Source organism: Crassostrea angulata, chromosome 6 (genome assembly GCF_025612915.1).
Source record: "Crassostrea angulata isolate pt1a10 chromosome 6, ASM2561291v2, whole genome shotgun sequence".
NCBI lineage: Eukaryota > Metazoa > Mollusca > Bivalvia > Ostreida > Ostreidae > Magallana > Magallana angulata.
This window is the reverse complement of record NC_069116.1, coordinates 14,031,854-14,047,362: the sequence shown is the minus strand read 5'-3', so window position 1 is coordinate 14,047,362 and position 15,509 is coordinate 14,031,854. Positions and strand designations below refer to the sequence as shown.

At 33.9% G+C, this 15,509-nt stretch overlaps 1 long non-coding RNA gene across 1 annotated transcript; it reads right to left on the bottom strand.

Moving 5' to 3' along the window:
- Positions 1–517: 517 nt before the first annotated feature.
- LOC128186646 (uncharacterized) lies at positions 518–14,016 on the bottom strand. The gene is made up of 3 exons (XR_008243971.1): positions 13,791–14,016; positions 4,004–4,691; positions 518–904 (listed from the first exon to the last, which is right to left on the bottom strand). It is a non-coding gene; the product is annotated as an uncharacterized LOC128186646 (long non-coding RNA).
- Between the last annotated feature and the right edge of the window lie 1,493 nt (positions 14,017–15,509).

The window sequence follows — 15,509 nt, the reverse complement described above, 5'->3', positions numbered from 1 at the left end:
TTGCCACAATTTCAGGTCCCCTGACGTCGTGAGGATGCTAGCTTTGATGATAAGTAACAAGTTACATAATCTAATGTCGGGGAATATTACAACGTATACATGTATATTCATATGATTCTCATATCATGTCAAAATTACATGATTGTCATATAAGAATTATATAATCATTATATAGCGATAATATAATTTAGATATGATGCCATTATCATATAATTCTCATATCAGAATTATATGATTCTCATATGATACCCATGATATGATTCTGATATGATGCCCTTTTTATCAGCTCATATCAGTGCAATTATATAAGAATCATATCACTTTGATATGAGAATTATATGTGGCGAAATCCCCTGTATACAAATTGGAAATAATATAAGTATTATGGAATCTTAAGTTTCTTTGAATATTATGAGGTGATAATTTCGGTCGGAGCGTGGTCAAATCTATCATAAAGTCCTTGGGGTTTTATTGGATTTGACCACGCCCCGACCGAAATTATCACCTAATAATACTCCAAGAATGATCCCTTATTCCTTAAATACATCCACATGATTGCGAGTTGCGTTATCTTGATACATATTTTATGTCGTACTACATACACAAATATTAAGTACATTTGCTTTGCTTCTCATAGTACAGATAATGTTAGCATATAAGTGACAATACGATTTATTTAATTATAGAATAACTGGACACATCGTTTGATATCTCCATTTCAAGTCAAAAGATCAAATTCGCCGCCCCGAATCTACTAATAGTCCCCAGTATCTGGTAAAGATACAGTTTTGCCGCTTACAGCGTCTTTTCTGTCTCTCGTTTTGAATGGAGTCACACAGTCTACAAAGCATGTCGCCTAATATAACAGACAAACTAGATGAATATCCACGAACACCACTTCCATCTACAAAGAGATAGTAAATTAAAACATTTAAATGTATGACAAACAACATGTGATATTTTGATACCCTTTGTTTAAAAAAAGAAATATACACGTAAGAAAACTATTTTAAAATACATGTACTAGGAAGTCGATTTTTTAGTTCTTGAAGACAAATTTTACATGGTATATAATGTGATTATCAGAATTTGGTGGCCACGTAATCACCGATTTTCCTCCTATTTCAAAACTTGATATACTTGATTTCTATAAGTGCAAGACACGGCAGCAAGCAAAACATTGAAAACAAATGGCCATTTTGAAGACAAATTGTAAGTGATTGCTGCAATTTCAGCTACCTTACATAAACTAAATCATATACAAAATATAGTTAATTATAAATTATGGAAAAAAGTTTCTTGGGAAAATGAAAAATTTAAGTGTTGCCAAGGTTACATTAACAATGCTTGAAAAAAAAATTCATTTAAACATTAAAAGTTTGTAATAAAAAGAAAAGACAATATATATTAAATTTGAAAACCTTTGCTGTGGTAACAAGGCTGAAAACTACGGCAATTTGTATATTCTGAAGTACTTTTAAACGAATTCTTATTCATACATGTACCTGTGACGTGATACTACAAAATTTATTTTAATGACCAAACTTGCCCTAAACTTTCATCAACTGAAGCAGCATAAAGGATGGCTGTTGCTCTAAAAGTTTCAACAGGTAACTTTCAATATTTACATTTTCAACTAACTTTGTCTGTGATAACATTACGATTCAATTTTAAAGCCTATTTAAGGAAAAATGAATCATTCTTTGAGTATTATGAGGTGATAATTTCGGTCGGGGCGTGATCAGATCCAATAAAGCCCGATGGGCTTTTTGATAGATTTGATCACGCCCAGACAGAAATTATCACCTCATAATATTTAAAGAATGATTCCTTATTACTTATATTTGTGCAATTTTCAGTAACTGTAATTTGAATAAAAATAAGCTAACCCCGCTTGCGCCCCAATTATACCTCATTTGAATTTATTGGACTGTACAAGACAAAATCGATACGTAGTGTAATCACAGGCAAAGACACTGATAAATGTAAATATAGCCCAATGATGTCTTAAAATATGAGCGACACAAAGTGGGCGTGTCTTATAGAATAACCGAAAAACGGTCATGGCTGCGCCGCGTAATAATACATAAAATGTGCACACATGGAAAAATAGTGATTTTAAAATGCGTTTAAGTGTACAAAATGGAAATAATATAAATATAAGTAGTAAGGAATAATTCTTTGAATATTATGAGGTGATAATTTCGGTCGAGGCGAGATCAAATCCAATAAAACCCGAAGGGCTTTATGATAAGTAAAATTCCTTATAACTTATATTATTTCCAGTGTACAAATTGGAAATAATATAAATATAAGTAGTAAGGAATAATTCTTTGAATATTATGAGGTAATAATTTCGGTCGGAACATAGTTAAATTTATCATAAAGCCCTTCGGGCTTTATTGGATTTGACCATACCCCGACCAAAATTAATAATCAAAGAATTAATTAATCCTTATTTCTTAAAGGATTCTGAATTATTTTCTTATTTAAAGGTGCTTGGTCCGATTTATACATTAAATTTTAAGTACTTCTATGCCAAGTATGTGTATAATAATAGACATTGCAGTAGTTTTAATTTCCATGTCAATTAAGCTTTATTTCAATGAGAAAATGGTGACTATATCTTTATTCCCGCATACATCTTTTCTCAAATGCTGTATGAAATCTGAGAAACGTTAGTACTAATACCTCTCATATAAGAATAAAATATAAAAAAAAATTCAAATTAATATTTATATAAACAGAATAAATACATAGTAGGACAGTTTTGTATAGTGATATAATGCATTATTATGCATTCTGTCAGTTTGTCATCTATTTTCGCATAGTATCAAAAAAATTAATATAGCGTAAGCATACTATGCCGAAATAGAGCACGGCAAAATTAATGTTTTTACCGAAAATCTTTCAAGTGCCGACAGCGGGATTCGAACTCACGACGCTAAAATCAACTTGCAACTTGAAGCCCAACGCGTTACCGCTACGCTAAATTAGCCGTTATTAAATCCAACGGTAGATATATACTATTGACATCAAGCAATTAAAATTATTCATTTTTCCAAAAATCACTTTATTATTGACGATAATTTTAAAGTTAAAGTTTCTTATAAACTTTTGAACAAATTGATTGAACATTTTACAAAGAAATTCTACATGAGAATCACAAAAACGCTTTTTTAATGACGCTTGATAAAGAATGTACAAGGAAAAAAAATTCAATGAGATTCCGTCTGCTAAACATTTCGAGTTTTCTCGGTGTCACAATTATGTTCCAAACATACTCCCATACTTATGGTTGAGTTCTGGTATCTAAATTTTGTTTGAAATGTATTTCCTACTTTTGAGTTATTTATATATTTTTGCTTGCATGAGTGGTCACTGGGTGTAGTAATACTACTGGAGAAAACCTGTTTAAGGGCATTGGCAACGAAGTGCTCCGGATTTAAAAAATCCGCACCTGCATTTTCTCTTTTATACAATGAATTAGAGTTACCCCTCTTGAATTGTTTTCCAACTGGGAGTAATCTCCCGTAATATGAGCTCTTTTTGAATATTATGGTAAAAAAGCAGTGTTTCCGAGGTAAACAAAATATGTCATTTATAAAGATGAAGCTCTGCGTCAACCAGCAGGTTACATGGGCCTCAGAAAAGAGGGGAGCAAATTCCTTATGGCAAACATTGTGAGAAAGATTTTAAATGACCTTTCGTTTTCTTATTTACTATTGACAGACGACCGCTTATAGGGCTGCTCGGTATTATATAAGTGTTGCCATGTACAAAATTGTTCTCAATTATGAAATTAAGAAAATTGTACCAGAACATCTGTGTATATTTTCTTCTATAAACAATGGTAATTAAACAAGTTAAAGATATGTATTCCAAATTTAAGTGATATCGTAAATCATTATGAATTTGGTAACAATTGTCCGTTTAAGATTCCAAAACATTAGCATTTGTAAATCCTATAAAAAGTAAACCTTTTTTTGTATCTTACAATTACCTTCGTTGGGAAGGACACCAAAAGTTCCTACTCCATGTGTCGTGGTACAAACAGGAATCAGCAACAAAAACAAAGTCACAGCCACGGTTACAACAAAACTGACCATACTTTCCATATGGTACGCTCACGATGACACTCAGCAAGTGTGCTGGTAGACCAGTTTATAATAGAGGGAGGTATTTGTCATGCGCCATGTGGAGTTTAACATTAGAGAATTGTGAGCTGTTTAAGCCCGTTATTTGGTTTGAAATATATAAATTACGAAATGATGACACAGATTTGCTTCAATGCATTATAGTATGGCTATTTTTCTCCGTAAAAAGATCAGACATGACAAATAGAAATATAAAAACAGTTACGATGATATAAAATTAGACAAAACATGTAAGGGGTGTCTTTTTGCCTCAGCAATCAGCACCATGATTATATCTTGATTGAATTGCATGTGTGTCTGTCCAATGAATGAGTTGTATGCAGAACCTTGACTTAATTTATTCATAAATTTGCAACTGAATGAGTTATTTTTTTCCATTCTCTACCAAGTCTCTGGTAGAGATACAGTTCTGCCGTTTACAGCGTCTTTTCTGTTTCTTGCTTTGAATGGAGTCACACAGGCTACAAAGGATGTCGCTCAGCATAACAGAAAAACTAATACTAGCATATTCGTGTCTGTAAACATCTTTTCCACCTACAAAGATATAGTAAATTAAAACATTTAAATGTATGACAAACAACATGTGGTATTTTGATACCCTTTGTTTAAAAAAAGAAATATACACGTAAGAAAACTATTTTAAAATACTAGTAAGTCGATTTTTTAGTTCCTGAAGACAAATTTTACATGGTATATAATGTGATTATCAGAATTTGATGGCCACGTAATCACCGATTTTCCTCCTATTTCAAAACTTGATAAACTTGATTTCTAAAAGTGCAAGACACGGCAGCAAGCAAAAGATTAAAAACAAAAGGCAATTTTATGTCATTTTTAAGACAAATTGTAAGTGATTGCTGCAATTTCAGCTACCTTACATAAACTAAATCATATACAAAATATAGTTAATTATAAATTATGGAAAAAAGTTTCTTGGGAAAATGAAAAATTTAAGTGTTGCCAAGGTTACATTAACAATGCTTGAAAAAATTTTTTTATTTCATTTAAACATTAAAAGTTTTTGATAAAAAGAAAAAGACAATATATATTAAATTTGAAAACCTTTGCTGTAATAACAAGGGCTGAAAACTACGGCAATTTGTACATGTATATTCTGAAGTACTTTTAAACGAATTCTTATTCATACATGTACCTGTAACGTGATACTACAAAATTGATTTTAATGACCAAACTTGCCCTAAACTTTCTTCAACTGAAGCAGCATTAAAGGGACATGGTCACGATTTTGGTCAAAAGTTATTTTTCCAATTTGAATAATTACAATGCTTCAGTGAGGCATTTTTAATAGGCAAACAAAATTTGAGGGCCATTTGTTAAGTTATAAGTGAGTTACAGAGCTTACAATTCTTTGACATGTAACCAAAGCTTTTGTTTACAATTTGAATGTTGAAGTAAAAATTTCAAATTTAAACCTAAAATGAATGTGTTAAACGTTAGGAACTGTTTATCTATGCTTAAAATGAATAAGAAGATAGAAAAATCAGCTCGAAAAAGGTTTTTAATCGGTAAATTGAACCTATGTAAACAAAAACAGGGCACGAGCCTTGTTTACATGTCACAGATTTGTGAGCTCTGTATCGTGCTTAAAACTTAAAGACTGACTCTCAAATTTTATTTGATCATTAGAAATGCATATCTAAAGCATTGTAATTAATAGAAATAGAAAAATAGAATTTGACGAAAATCGTGACCATGCCCCTTTAAGCATAAAGAATGGCTGTTGCTCTAAAATTTTCAAACAGGTAACTTTCAATATTTACATTTTCAACTGTCTTTGTCTGTGATAACATTACGATTCAATTTTAAAGCCTATTTAAGGAAAAATGAATCATTCTTTGAGTATTATGAGGTGATAATTTTGGTCGGGGCGTGATCAGATCCAATAAAGCCCGATGGGCTCTTTGATAGATTTGATCACGCCCAGACAGAAATTATCACCTCATAATATTTAAAGAATGATTCCTTATAATTACTTATATTTATGCAATTTTAAGTAACTGTAATTTGAATATAAATAAGCTAACCCCGCTTGCGCCCCAATTATACGTCATTTGAATTTATTGGACTGTATAAGACAAAATCGATACGTAGTGTTATCACAAGCAAAGACACTGATAAATGTAAATATAGCCCAATGATGTCATAAAATATGAGCGACACAAAGTGGGCGTGTCTTATAGAATAACCGAAAAACGGTAATGGCTGCGCCGCTTAATAATACATTAACAATGCTTGAAAAATAATTTTTAATTTCATTTAAACATTAAAAGAAAAGACAATATAAATTAAATTTGAAAACCTTTGCTGTGGTATCAAGGCTGAAAACTACGGCAGTTTGTATATTCTGAAGTACTTTAAAACGAATTCTTATTCATACATGTTGTTGGTAAATATCTTGTACGACGTCAAGGTGCATGTGACATTGGGAGACACTGCTATTATGACGTCATCATAGCATGACGTCATGGTTACGTTAATAATATGTTTATGTTTGAAAGTTAGTCTAGATAAACCAGTCAAAGTGTTCAGACGTGTTTTCATTTCTATCTTACTCAAAGAGTGTAACCACTAAACAATCGGGACATTTTGGTGCCGTGACCAAACGGAGAGATGACTTCTAAACTTAGAGCAATTCGTTCAGGACAAGGAAGTGCTGTAACAAGACTTTTGAGAAAATTGGAAAAATCCTTTTTAGAAGAAAACAATTCAGAAGATATAGATACCATAATATCAACACTAAAGGAGAAGCAAGAAATTCTTAGGAATCTAGATGACAGAATTCTAGACGATAGAGTTGAAGAAGATGTGGAAAAGGAAATCCTTGAGGCAGATGAGTACAAATTTAATATGGAGTCAAAAATTAAGAAAACCAAAAAACATCTCTTAGTATAAGGATCAACTTTAAATGCAACTGCCAGCAATTACCAGTATTTGGATCACAATGAAAATCTTCATATCGGAGAAAATGCTCATTCGACGCATGATTTTTCTCAAAATTCATGTGTTCAGCAGACAAGCCTCAATTTGAATCCAAACTCTAATAGTGGTGCTACTCAATCAGCATACTCCCATTAGTTACCGAAACTCAATCTACCAATTTTTGAGGGAAATCTTCTTGAATGGCAAACATTTTGGAATTGTTACAACACAAGGATCCATGGAAACAACAGTTTATCTGATGTAGAAAAATTTAGCTACCTTCGGTCATTGTTGTGTGGAGAAGCACTTCGCGTTATCTCAGGATTTAGTTTGACCTATACAAACTACAGACAGGCAATAGATGACTTATTTGAAAGATATGGCCAAAATCATAAAATCGTCAATGCGCACATACAGGCTCTTATCAACATACAACTACCAAAGTCCAATCCAGATTGTTTGAGAATTTTCTATGACAAAATGGAGTGCTGCATTAGAGGTTTGGAGTCCTTGGGCATTGACGAAACCACGTATGGGACGATTCTAACACCCATGATTTACAACAAGCTCCCAGCAGACATTTGGAAGAACATTACTCGGGACAAAAGAGATGACAACTGGGATTTAAACTCATTGAGGAGAGCAATAAAGAAGGAACTTTGCGTTCAGGATGCTGGAAATGCTAGCAATACAAGATCTAACCAAGAATCACAACAGTTCATACCAACTGCTAACTTTGTTGCAGGAGCAAACCATAAGAAAACTATCAAGCAAGGGACTAATGTAAAGCAATGCTTGTTTTGTAATGGGAAACACTCGCCAACAGCTTGCCATGTCATAACTGATTATGAAGAAAGGATATCAATCGTCAAACAGAAGAAAGTCTGCTTTAATTGCTTTGGAAAACACAAAGTAAGCGAATGTCAGTCGCATTTCAAGTGCAAGAATTGCAAAAAGCTTCATCATACTAGTATTTGCCGCAATTTTCAATTCCCACGAAGTACTTCAGAGAGAGCTGTTAATTCCGAGAGCACGCAATTTAAACAGCCACATCAACGAGAGCAGTCATTCCAGCTTCACTCTTCATCACATGTTAGAGCCAACACTGAAGTGCTGCTAAAAACTGCTGTGACGCCAATTTGGTACAGAAATCAAGAAGTCAACTGCAATGTATTGCTAGATGAAGGAGCTCAAAACTCATTTATAACTGAGGAGTTAGCACAGATACTTGACATAAAATCAACGGGATCCATCACTCTAAAGATTTCAGCGTTTGGAGACAAGAATAGTGAAGTTCGTAACCTAGAGAAAGCAACAGTTCAACTGGAAACACAAACCGGAGAGAAAATTCCAATGGATGTCATCATCATTCCAACAATAGTAGCTCCAATCTTCAACAGATCACCTGTCAATATTAAGGAACTCTCATACCTTAAGGGATTGAAATTGGCACACCCAGTCAGCTCAGATGAGCAGTTCCATATTTCAATTCTAATTGGTGCAGACTACTATTGGAGCATAGTAGGAGACAGAATCATAAGAGGAAATGGACCCATGGCGGTTGAATAAAAGGTTGGATATCTTTTATCTGGACCTATCCACTCATCTGGAAAACGGCATTCAGGGATGTTCCATATTCTAGCAAATCAAAAAGTGGAAGAGGTTGACCTGGAAAAATTCTGGAAAATAGAATCCATGGGAATTGATGATCACAGTGAAGAGATGAAAGTCAAGGAGAAACTCTTGAATTATGCAGCTACATCAATTGATAAAGAGGATAGTCATTATGTTGCTAAGATCCCCTGGAAAGAAAACTCTCCATGCTTACCTACAAACTACGAGATTGTGAAAAGAAGAACAGAAAACGTTATTCAGAGATTAGCAAAGGATCCAAAACTGTTAAAGCTGTACAGTGAAATAATACAGGATCAAGAAAACAAAGGGTTTATTGCGAAAGTTGAAGATCCAGAAAATTCAGAAAATATAGTCCATTATATCCCTCATCACTCTGTGAAAAAGGACAGCACAACAACCCGATTAGAATTGTGTACGATTGTAGCTGCAAGGACAAAACTGGACATGTTAGTCTAAATAATTGCATCGAGCCATACTCCCCGATGATGAATGACATCACGTCAATTTTGACCAGATTCAGACTGAACAAGTTTGTAGTAACAGCAGATATTGAAAAGGCCTTCATTCAAATTGAGCTTCACCAGAAAGATCGTGATGCGACACGATTCCTTTGGCTAAGTGATCCCGGTAATGCATCAAGTCCATTGACAACTTATCGCTTTCGATCTGTCCTGTTTGGAGCAACTTGTTCACCTTTTATCCTCAGAGCTACTCTGATGAAACATTTTCAAGAGAATGCAAATTAAATTTCTTCTCTTTTTAAACAAAATCTCTATGTTGACAATGTTTTACCCAGCTTCCAGAGTGAGGAAACAGCTATGAAGTTCTACAAAGAATCAAGAACCTTACTTGCAGAAGGAGGTTTTAATTTTCGTTCCTGGAGCTCCAACAGTGAGATGCTACAATACATATCTGAAGCAGAAAAAACAGCGGATGAAGACTCTGTCGTTAAAGTTCTTGGAATGAAATGGAATCCACAAGAAGATACTTTTCAATATGCAAAGAATGATACTGGACAAAAGAAGGATCGCGTGACTACAATGCGAGAAGTATTGAGAGAAACATCAAAGGTGTTTGATCCACTTGGATTATTAAGTCCTATTTCTGTGAAGGCGAAGATTATGGAAAGCTAATTTGAAATGGGATGAAAAACTGCCTAAGTCTATGCAGACTACATGGAGAGAAATCTCATCAGAAATGTGATGCACTGGGCACCAGAATAAACAGAAATAACAGTCCCTCAATGGATGTGTATGTGTGATTCATTGCACATTTTCTCCGATGCAAATCAGCAAGCATATGGTGCATGTGTCTATTTGTTATCAAAGAACAAGATAACATTACTTATGGCCAAATCGAGTGACACCAATCAAGCAGGTCACACTTCCAAGATTAGAACTCATGGGAACACTTATTGGAGCAAGATTGGGAAAACATGTAAAAGAAATAACAGGAGTTAACAAAATCAACTTTTGGTGTGACAGTCTAATTGTACTTCACTAGATCATTTCACAGAAAACGCCAAACAGATTTGTAGCAAACCGAGTAAATGAAATTCGGGAGATCAGCGAATCTTTAACATGGCAGTATTGTCCAACATACTGTAATCCTGCTGACTATCTCACACGAGGAATTGCCCTCAAGAAATTCAAAGAGGATACACTCTGGTGGAATGGACCAGAATGGTTAATGCAACCCCAAAAATGGCCTTATATTTATGTAATTTTCAGTAAGACAATATTATGTTCCACAAGCACAGAAGAAAAGAGTGATATGAGTCATCAAACGAAGGTTCAAGATATTGCAGACATCAAGAGTATACAGTCAATACTGAAACTTGAAGATAAGAGTTCACTCATGAAGTTGGTCAGAGTTCTTGCATACATAAGAAGATTCATTCACAACTGCAGACATTCTAGTGAAAAGAGAGCAGGATTTCTCAGTAAACAAGAGTTAGGTGAAGTTACTAGACTGCTCATACAAGATGTACAGAGAACAGAGTTTACAAAAGAAATGGAATATCTGAAACATCCATCTGGAAGGAACCAACATTGATCCAGGAACTGAAACTGTTCCTCGATAACGAAGGATTTTAAAGGTGTTGAGGAAGAATTCACAATGCGCCACCGATGGATAAAACAAAATTCCCACACCTTCTTCCTCTTCCAACATATCATCGATTGACGCATCTTCTTATTGTTGATACACACAACAAACATGCCCATGCCAGTTTGAATTCAACAATTACCTTACTCCATGAACAATATTGGATACCGAGGATTCGACAACGTGTAAAAGGAATTCTTAGAGGATGTATCAGCTATAGGAAAGTCTTTGGAAAGTCTTATCAAGCTCAAGAACCCCCTCCGCTACCAAAGGACCGTCTACAGATGAAACCTCCATTTACCGTGACAGGCATAGATTTTGCAGGACCTCTTTATGTCAAGGATAAATTGGGAGAAGACTCTAAAACATATATATGCCTTTTTACCTGTGCCTCAACTCGAGCCTTACACCTAGAGCTAGTACCAACCTAACACAAAGCTCATTTCTTCTTGCATTCAGAAGATTTATTAGTAGGAGATCACTGCCTAGTATCATGATCTCAGATAATGCAACAACCTTTCAATCTGCATCCAGGGAAATCATTAGATCATCACATGCAGAAAACATATATCAAAAACTATCTGAATATGGAGTACAATGGAAATTCATTCCAAGTCGAGCTCCATGGTATGGTGGATGGTGGGAGAGACTCATTGGATTGACAAAGACTTCCTTACAGAAAGTTCTTGGACGTTCAAAGATAAATATGGAGACTCTTCACACCATAGTAACGGAAAAAGAAGCGATGCTGAATGACAGACCGCTAACTTACATTTCAACAGATCCGGAGCCACTTACACCATCTCAGTTGCTGTATGGAAGAAGATTAACATCTCTACCCTATGTTGATAAAGAGGATACCAACAATGATTCTCTATTAAATCACGAGAAAGCTAATCAATTTATGAAACAACAAATTCAGCTTCACAAAACTTCTGGAACAGATGGAATATCTTACTTCTCTAAGACAATATCATCGAAGAACAGGAACAGCGTGTAATAAGATCAAAATTAGAGATGTCGTCCAAGTCCATGATGATTTCACAAAACGTATCAACTGGAAAATTGCTCTAGTGGTGGACCTCACGACTGGCAGAGATGGACTCACAAGATCTGCACTTTTACGTCTTAGCAACGGAACCGTCCCATTACAAAGTGTTATCCCTTGGAAGTTTGCGAATCAGAGCCAGAGTTGGGGAGAAGTCCAAGACTTTCTAATTAATTTTTCATACACAACGAGAACCTTTTATGAACTTTTAATTTTTGTAAATTGTGATTTTGTACATTTTGAGGCCCCGAGTATGTTGGTAAATATCTTGTACGACGTCAAGGTGCATGTGACATTGGGAGACACTGCTATTATGACGTCATCATAGCATGATGTCATGGTTACGTTAATAATATGTTTATGTTTGAAAGTTAGTCTAGATAAACCAGTCAAAGTGTTCGGACGTGTTTTCATTTCAATCTGACTCAAAGGGTGTAACCACTATACAATCGCGACACATGTACCTGTAACGTGCTACTACAAAATTGATTTTAATGACCAAACTTGCACTAAACTTTCATCAACTGAAGCAGCATTAAGCATAAAGAATTAATGGCCGTTGCTCTAAATTTATCAACAGGCAACTTTCAATATTTACATTTTCAATTGTCTTTGTCTGTGATAACATTACGGATCAATTCTAAAGCCTATTTAAAGAAAAATTAATCATTCTTTGAGTTTTATGAGGTGAGAATTTCGGTCGGGGCGCAATCAAATCTAATAAAGCCCGATGGGCTTTTTGATAGATTTGATCACGCCCAGACCGAAATTATCACCTCATAATATTACAAGAATGATTCCTTATTACTTATATTTATGCAATTTTCAGTGACTGTAATTTGAATATAAATAAGCAAACCCCGCTTGCGCCCCAATTATACGTCATTTTAATTTATTGGACTGTATTGTACAAAATCGATACGTAGTGTTATCACAGGCAAAGACACTGATAAATGTAATTAGCCTATAGCCCAATTATGTCATAAAAGATGAGCGACACAAAGTGGGCGTGTCTTATAGAATAACCGAAAAACGGTAATGGCTGCGCCGCGTAGTAATACATAACATGTGCACACATGAAAAATAGTGATTTTAAAATGCGTTAAAGTGTACAAATTGGAAATAATATAAATATAAGTAGTAAGGAATAATTCTTTGAATATTATGAGGTGATAATTTCGGTCGGAGCGTGGTCAAATTTATCATCAATCCCTTCGGGCTTTATTGGATTTGATCACGCCCCGACCAAAATTATAACATCAATATAATCAAAGAATTAATTATTCCTTATTCCTTATAGAATTATTTTCTTATTTAAAGTTGCTTGGTCCGATTAATACATTAAAATTTAAGTCCTCTTATGCTAAGTATGTGTATAATGATAGACATTGCAGTAGTTTTCCATGTTAATTAAGCTTTATTTCAATGAGAAAGTGGTGATTATATCTTCATTCCCGCATACATCTTTTCTCAAATACTGTATGAAATCTGAGAAAGATATAGTACTAGTATCTCTCATATCAGAATAGAATATAATTTTTTTTTTCAAATTAAGGTCTTATTGGACATGACATTTAACAATTATGAATACATATAAAGAGAATAAATACACAGTAGAACAGTTTTGTATAGTAATATAATGCAATGTTGCCATGACTGTACAAAATTGTTCTCAATTATGAAATTAAGAAAATTGTACCAGCGCATCTAAAATATATATTTTTTCTTCAATAAACAATGGTAATTAAACAAGTTAAAAATATATATTCCAATTTGAAGTGATATCGTCAATCATTATGAACTTGGTAACAATTGTCCGTTTAAGATTCCAAAACATTAGCATATAATAAAAAAATGTTGTAAATCCTATAAAAAGTAAACCTTTTTTTGTATCTTACAATTACCTTCGATGGGAAGGACACCAGAAGTTCCTACTCCCTGTGTCGTGGTACAAACAGGTATCAACAACAAAAACAAAGTCACAGCCACGGTTACAACAAAACTGACCATACTTTCCATATGGTACGCTCACGATGACACTCAGCAAGTGTGCTGGTAGACCAGTTTATAATAGAGGGAGGTATTTGTCATGCGCCATGTGGAGTTTAACATTAAAGAATTGTGAGCTGTTTCAGCCCGTTATTTGGTTTGCAATACAAGAATTACGATATGATGACACAAATTTGTTTCAATGCAAAATAATATGGCTATTTTTCTCCGTAAAAAGATCAGAAATGACAAATAGAAATATAAAAAACAGTTACGATGACATAAAATTAAACAAAACATGTAAGGGGTGTCTTTTTGCCTTCGCAATGAGCACCATGATTATATCTTGATTGAATTGCACGTGTTTCTGTCCAATGAATGACTTGTACGCAGAAACTTGACTTAATTTATTCATAAATCTGCAACTAAATGAGTTTATTTTCTTCAATTCAATGATGTTGCACAGGGAATATCCCAAAATCCGAAACTAAAGCTTTGGTTAATTTTACATATACAGTACAATTCCACATGTTTTTTAAATTGGTTCAATAGAAGACTACAGAATCTACTACATTCAACAACAAGAAAGGTGGGTCTAAGTCAATCAATTTTAGTTAGCATCTTAAAAAACCCAAAAATGTATCAAAATTAAAAATACACCAATTCATTTATCATTTACAGAAACTTTTTCGCCGTAAAATAATATTCTCAATGTGATTGTTTCTCCCTGTATAGTAACAGTTAGTGTGATTTCTCGTGGTTCTTTACACATGTCACAGGAATTTTAAGTAGCATTGTTCTGTATAAAGGATATTTCTTCGGAAGTCAACCTACTTAAAGCAGCTTTTACTTCCGAGCAGTTATATTTTGTTTTTATTTTCTGGAATGAAAATTCACCAGTTCGGTTAGATTGCCTTTATGATAACTATGTATATTAAACTCCAATATAAAGTTCCACAAACAGGCAAAGATTTGTTTAAAAATATGCATTGTACTAGTATTCCATTCCCTCATAAACTAAGCTACAATTGCAATATATTATATCCAGGAATTACCCAATTAATATGATTGTCGAAGAATAATATAGGTTCTCTCGTATTATCATAATATAACAACAGATTTTTTTTTATCATAAATCATTATCAATCTAAAAATAATTATTTAGTATATATTTAAAATGTTATAAATCCTTTTTAAAAATGTAGACCCATTTATGTAATTTCAAAATAACCTAGCTAAAGGAATCCTTTTTTTTTTTTTGGTAGGGAATGACACCAGAAGTTCCTACTGCCTGTAGTGTGTCATGTAACAACAGGTATCAACAACAAAAACAAAGTCACAGCCACGGTTACAACAAAACTGACCATACTTTCTATCTGGTACGCTCACAATGACACTCAGCAAGTGTGCTGGTAGATTGGTTGATGAGTGTCCCCATTCGTCATGCGCCATGTGGAGGATAATACATAGTAAAATAAGCTGTTCAACGCACGTATACATTTAGTTAGCAAAACAAAAATTACGAAATAATGATATAAATTTGCTTAAAATGCAAAATGATATTACTTTTTTCGCCCTAAAACATTTGACATTACAAACAGAGATTTTATTGCAAAATAGTATTAGATTCTGCC